Below are 6,000 nucleotides of genomic sequence, written 5' to 3'. Positions count from 1 at the left end.
ACCTCCTGACAGCTAAACCCTGGCTCCAAGTGCCACATCCAAGCCTTTCTTGAGCACCTCCAGGGATGGGGACTCCACCACCTCCCTGGGCAGCACATCCCAAGGGCCAATCTCTCTTGCTGGGAAGAGCTTTCTCCTCACCTCCAGCCTAGGGAACCATAGAATCATAGAACCATAGAGTCATAGAATCACAGACTCATGGAACCAGAGAGTCATAGAACTACAGAATGGTCTGGGTGGGAAGGGACCTCCAAAGCTCCTCCAGTCCAACCCCTCTGCAGTCCTGTAGTAAATCCAAGCATGACAAAAGAAAGGGGGTTCCAATGGAATGAAGCTGGAGGTGGGGAGATTCAGGCTGGAGGGGAGGAGGAAGTTCTTCCCCATGAGAGTGGTGAAGCCCTGGGATGGGTTGTCCAGGGAGGTGGTTGGGGCCCTGTCCCTGGAGGCGTTTAAGCCCAGGCTGGCTGAGGCTCTGGGCAGCCTGATCCAGTGTGGGGTGTCCCTGCCCATGGCAGGGGGGTTGGAACTGGATGATCCCTGTGGTGCCTTCCAACCCTGACTGATGCTATGATGCTATGAACTTGCAGAGTCAGTGATGTTTTCTGCACTGAACTAATCAGATTCCAGTGCAGGCTGAGGCTGCTTGGAGCAGCCCCTGGCCTGGGAGTGCGGTGTGGAAGCAGAAGAGGTGGCTTGTGTCTGCAAGACAGCTCCCAGTTCATGAAGTGTTGCTAGAGAGAGCCTAAAAACCCTTCAAAGTGGAAAATTCATCAATTCTGTGTTGAGAGCCACAGGGTAGGTGACAAAGGTTTGGCCTTCTCCATCCCCCCCCGTGGTTCAGCTTAAGCAAAGCTCAGCTCAGCTGGAGCCTGTCAGCCTTCCCCACTGCCACCTAACCCGAGCTGATCTCCAGGGGGCACACATCTGTGCCACAGAATCACAGACCACTGGGGGTGGCAAGGGAGCTCCAGAGCTCACCCAGTGCAGCCCCTGCCAGAGCAGCAGCACCCAGGGCAGGCCACACAGCAATGCAGCCAGGGGGGGTTGGGAAGGCTCCAGAGAAGGAGACTCCACAGCCTCTCTGGGCAGCCTGCTCCAGGCCTCCCTCACACCAAAGTGGTTTCCTGCTCCCTTTCCTTGTATTCCCAGCCAGATCTTTATCTACTCAACAGCTGCCCCCTGCCAGGAGTTTCCATCTCTTCCCTTCCAGTAGGAGGTCACTCCTGGGGCTGCCCTGAGGACTCACTCCTGTGCACTCCTCCTCCTCCTCCTCCTTGCCTTTGTTGACTTCATGGCTGGGCTTTCTGCTTCCCTGGAGAGCCTTTGTGAGCATCCAGAAAAGACCTCTGCTAGGAAATTATTCTTTTCCTTAAAGGAATGTGGTCTTAAAAATAGCCCTAACCTTGCACGGGGGAGGCTCAGGGGATGAGTAATACCCTGGCAGCCTCCCGGCCCTTCACGCTCCCTCCCCTCTCCCTGCTCCTCTCCCTCTCTCTCCCCCGGCTGCCCGGCAGAGCTGCTGCTCTTCCACCACATTCTTCCGGCGTTCTGCTCCTCTGGGACTCACTTTGCTCCTCTGCAAACCTGAAGGAGTCTGAGCACATCGGAAGGAGCAGCCAGGGCCTTGAGGACCACTGCCCTGAGCTTCTCCCTCGGTCCTTCCAAGCACTGACTTTTGTGTGCCTCACATCTGGCCACGTGTGGGGAGGATGAGGAAGGCTCAGCACTTCTGCACTTCCCTTCCTTCCTCTGCAGCAGCTCAGCACTTCTGCACTTCCCTTCCTTCCTCTGCAGCAGCTCAGCACTTCTGCACTTCCCTTCCTTCCTCTGCAGCAGCTCAGCACTTCTGCACTTCCCTTCCTTCCTCTGCAGCAGCTCAGCACCACTCTGGCCCCTGCAGATTGCAAGGGCTTGGAAAACCTAAGCAGAATAAAGCTCAGTTCCCTCTCCCTTGTGCATCTCAGATGCTGTGGAGCTGGGCTGGGGTTTGGCTTTCCTGTGGCCTTCATTCATTTCATTTCATTGCTTTTAATTGACTCTTAATGGAGTTTAATTTCCCTTTTATTGGGGGTTATTTGGTTTATTTTAGTCCTTTTCTTGCTTTGGGTTTTCTTGTCTTGGTTTTCCTTTATGGCCTTTTAGAGCATTTTGATTACTTATTTTACTTAAATGTCAACTTAATTTTCATTTCATTTCATTTCAATTTAATGTTGGGTTATTTTATTCAATTTTTATTGTATTTTATAGCATTTTATATTTTTTTCCCTTTCCTTTTCTTTTTAATTGTATTTTATAGCATTTTATTTACTTTCTTTTATTTTTCTATTGTCTTTTATAGCCTTTTATTCACTTTATTCATTACAGCATTTTATGTCAGTGTGTGTTACTGAGGTTTGATTGCAGTTTATAGTCTTTGATTTTAGTGTATTTTATTGTATTTTAAATGTCTTTTATGTTGTATTGCTTTTTTGGGGGAGGAGGGAAGGGGCTTATTTTTGTTGTCATTGATTTCACAGAGCCACAGAATGTAATAGGGCTGGCAGGGAGCTGCAGAGCTCAGCCAGCCCAAGCCCCCTGCCCCAGCAGGGGCACCCAGAGCAGCTCACACAGCAACACATCCAGCTGGCCTTGCAAGAGCTCCACACAGGGAGACTCCACAGCCCCCCTGGGCAGCCTCTGCCAGGCTTCTCTCACCCTCCCAGGGAACAAATTCTTCCTCCTCTTCCCATGGCACTGCCTCTGCCTCAGCTTCCACCACTGCCCCTTGTGCTGGCATTGGGCAGCCCCCAGCAGAGCCTGGCTCCAGCCTCTGGCCACTGCCCCTGCACAGCTTTAGCCCCAGCAAGGAGCTCACCTCTCAGGCTCCTCCAAGCCAAGCTCCAGAGCCCTCAGCTCCCTCAGGCTCTGCTCCTAAGGAAGAGCTTCCACTGCCTGCAGCATCTTTCTGCCTCTGCCATGGACTCTCTCCAGCACTTCCCTGAGCTCCTTCCTGACCTGAGGGGCCCAGACCTGGGCACAAGATTCCAGCTGTGGCCTCAGCAGGGCAGAGCAGAGGGGCAGGAGAACCTCTCTGACCTCCTGACCACAGCCCTGCTGATCCCCCCCAGGCTGCCATTGGCCTTCTTGGCCCCCAGAGCACATTGCTGGCTCCTGGTCAGCCTCCCACCCACCAGCACCCCCAGGTCCTTTTCCCCTTCCCTGCTCCCCAGCAGCTCAGTCCCCAACCTCTCCTGCTCCTTGGGGTTGCTCTTTCCCAGCTGCCAGTTGCATGGCAGGGAAGCACAGCTGGGGCAGGGCAGGCTGGGTCGTGCCAAGCTCTGCTCTCTGTGTCATGCATTAAGTGTCTCACTCCTGTGGTGAGAGGGATCACTCTGAGCCCTCAGCCTGTGCTTCCTCACAAGGAATTCACACCTTCTCCTTCTGGCTTGGCTTCTCCTGCAGCCTGTAACAAAATCTTCCAGGCTGTTGTGGGTCTCTGTTGGAAAAGGGGGGGAGGAAGCTGGGGAAGGAAGCAGGAGAGCTGCATCACAGCATCCGCAATGGAGCAAGCAGGATGCAGAGCTCTGAGCACAGCACCAGCCTGCAGTGGGAGCCTGCAGCTCAGGAGGCAGCAGTGTGCTGGGCTGCAGCAAAGGCAATGTGGGCAGCAGGATGAGGGAGGGGATTCTGCCCCTGCTCTGCTCTGCTGAGACCCCACCTGGAGCACTGTGTCCAGGGCCACAGGCTGGAGCTGATGGTCTCAGAGGTCCCAGCCTCAATAACTCTCTGATTCTGTCCACTTCTGGTGCCCCCAGCACCAGGACAGCAAACTGCTGGAGGGGGTCCAGAGAAGGGCCATGAGAATGAGCAGAGGGCTGAAGCACCTCCCCTGTGGGGAGAGGATGAGGGAGCTGGGGCTGTCCAGACTGGAGAAGAGAAGGCTCCAGGGAGACCTTAGAGCAGCCTTCCACTGCCTGAAGGGGACTGAAGAAAGCTGAGGGAGGACTTCTTATAATGGTTTGCAGTGATAGGATGGGAAGGAATGGACTGAAGGTGGAAAAGGCATCTAGGCTGGAGATTAGGAAGAGATTCTTTGCAGTGAGGCTGGGGAGAGCCTGGCACAGGCTGCCCAGGGAGGCTGTGGCTGCCTCCTCCCTGGAGGTGTTCAAGGCCAGGCTGGAGGAGGCCCTGGGCAGCCTGTGCTGGTGGGAGGTGTCCCTGCCCAGGGCAGGGGGTGGGAGCTGGATGAGCTTGAAGGTCCCTTCCAAGCCATCCCATCCTGTGAGGCTGAGACTGTCACACTCCCCCCTTGCAGCTGCCTCAGCACAGCTTAAGGTTGTTCAGCATCACAAGAGTTCAGCTTTGTGTTTTCATTGTTCTAGCTCAGACCAAATCAAAACCAGGGAGGGAGAAACCCCAAACGTGAGCTGCCTGGGAAGGCCAAAGCAGGGAAGAGGCTCCTGCACGGAACAAAGCACTGCAATCACATCAGCTCTGCCACCCCCAGCCCAAGCCACTCATCTCCTCATGCTCACTGTGCTGGTGAGGCAGAGCTCATTCCTGAGCCCCAGCTGCAAGCCAGAGGAGGGGGGGTGGGGAAATGCTGTGGCACCTTGCTGCTGCTGCCTCTTGTGCTGAGCTGGGAATGCAATGCACAGAGAGAGCTCTGCCTGCAGCAGTGGCCCCTGGAGCTGCAGCTGCCTGCTGCTTCTTTCTCCCCAGATGAAACCACAGAGCTTGCTCAGTACATTGCTTCCACATGTGTTAGTGTTCCTGGCCCTGGAGCCAGCACTTTACTATGCACTCCCCCCCCAAAAGATAATCATCACACATAAAGAAATGTCTCTGCACTTGCCTAAAGCATCCCCAGCCCAGCCCTGCCCCTCCACCCCTGGGAGCAGGAGCAGCCCCAGGCAAGTCCAGAGAGTGTCCTTGGCAGGCTGCTGCCGTGAGGAAGGTCAAGAGGCTCTGTCCTGTAGCACTGTGCTCCCCCTTAGCCTGGAGGAGAGGAGGCTCAGGGCAGACCTCATTGCTCTCTGCAGCTCCCCGAAGGGAGGCTGTAGCCAGGTGGGGGTTGGGCTCTTCTCCCAGGCAGCCAGCACCAGAACAAGAGGACACAGTCTCAAGCTGTGCCAGGGGAGGTTCAGGCTGGATGTGAGGAAGAAATTCTTCCCAGCAAGAGAGATTGGCCCTTGGGATGTGCTGCCCAGGGAGGTGGTGGAGTCCCCATCCCTGGAGGTGTTTAGGAAGAGCCTGGCTGAGGCCCTTGGTGCCATGGTTGAGTTGCTCAGATGGTGCTGGGTGGGAGGTTGGACTGGATGATCTCTGAGGTCTTTTCCAACCTGGTTCATTCTGTGTTCTGTACCAGTGCAGCCATTTCTCAGCCATAGGATCAGAGGACATTAGGGGTGGGAAGGGACCTTCAAAGATCATGAAGTCCAACCCCCCCTGCCAGAGCAGGAGCAGAGACCCCAGCACAGGGCACACAGAACACATCCAGACAGGGCTGGGAAGGCTCCAGAGCAGGAGACTCCACAACCTCTCTGGGCAGCCTGCTCCAGGGCTCTGGGAGCCTCCCAGTCTTTGCTCCAGACACATTTTGTGGGTCCAGGGTGCAAAATCCTCTCTTGCCTAAGCAGCAATGCCCCAGGGCTCCACTGATTCCAAGGAAGAGTGAGCAAGGGGTGTCCCCCTCGAGGGCAGGGACCAGGTCATGGAGCTCCAGCTGGGGGGGTGAGGAGATGATTGAGGGCTGTAGGGTCAGGATTAAAGGCAGAGCATGGGGAGGTGATATTATAGTGGGGGTCTGCTCCAGGCCACGTGAGCAGGAAGAGAGACAGGGGGAGGCCTGCTAGAGACAGACAGGAGTGGCTCCATGCTCCCATGCCATGGTCCTCACAGGGAGCTCCAATCACCCTGGAGCCATAGCATCACACAATCAGAATCATAGAACCACAGAGCTGCCAGGGCTGGAAGGGAGCTCAAGGCTCAGCCAGCCCCAGCCCCCTGCCATGGGCAGGG

This window comes from Dryobates pubescens, chromosome 6 (genome assembly GCF_014839835.1).
Source record: "Dryobates pubescens isolate bDryPub1 chromosome 6, bDryPub1.pri, whole genome shotgun sequence".
Classification (NCBI taxonomy): domain Eukaryota; kingdom Metazoa; phylum Chordata; class Aves; order Piciformes; family Picidae; genus Dryobates; species Dryobates pubescens.
This window is presented reverse-complemented; position numbering follows the sequence as displayed.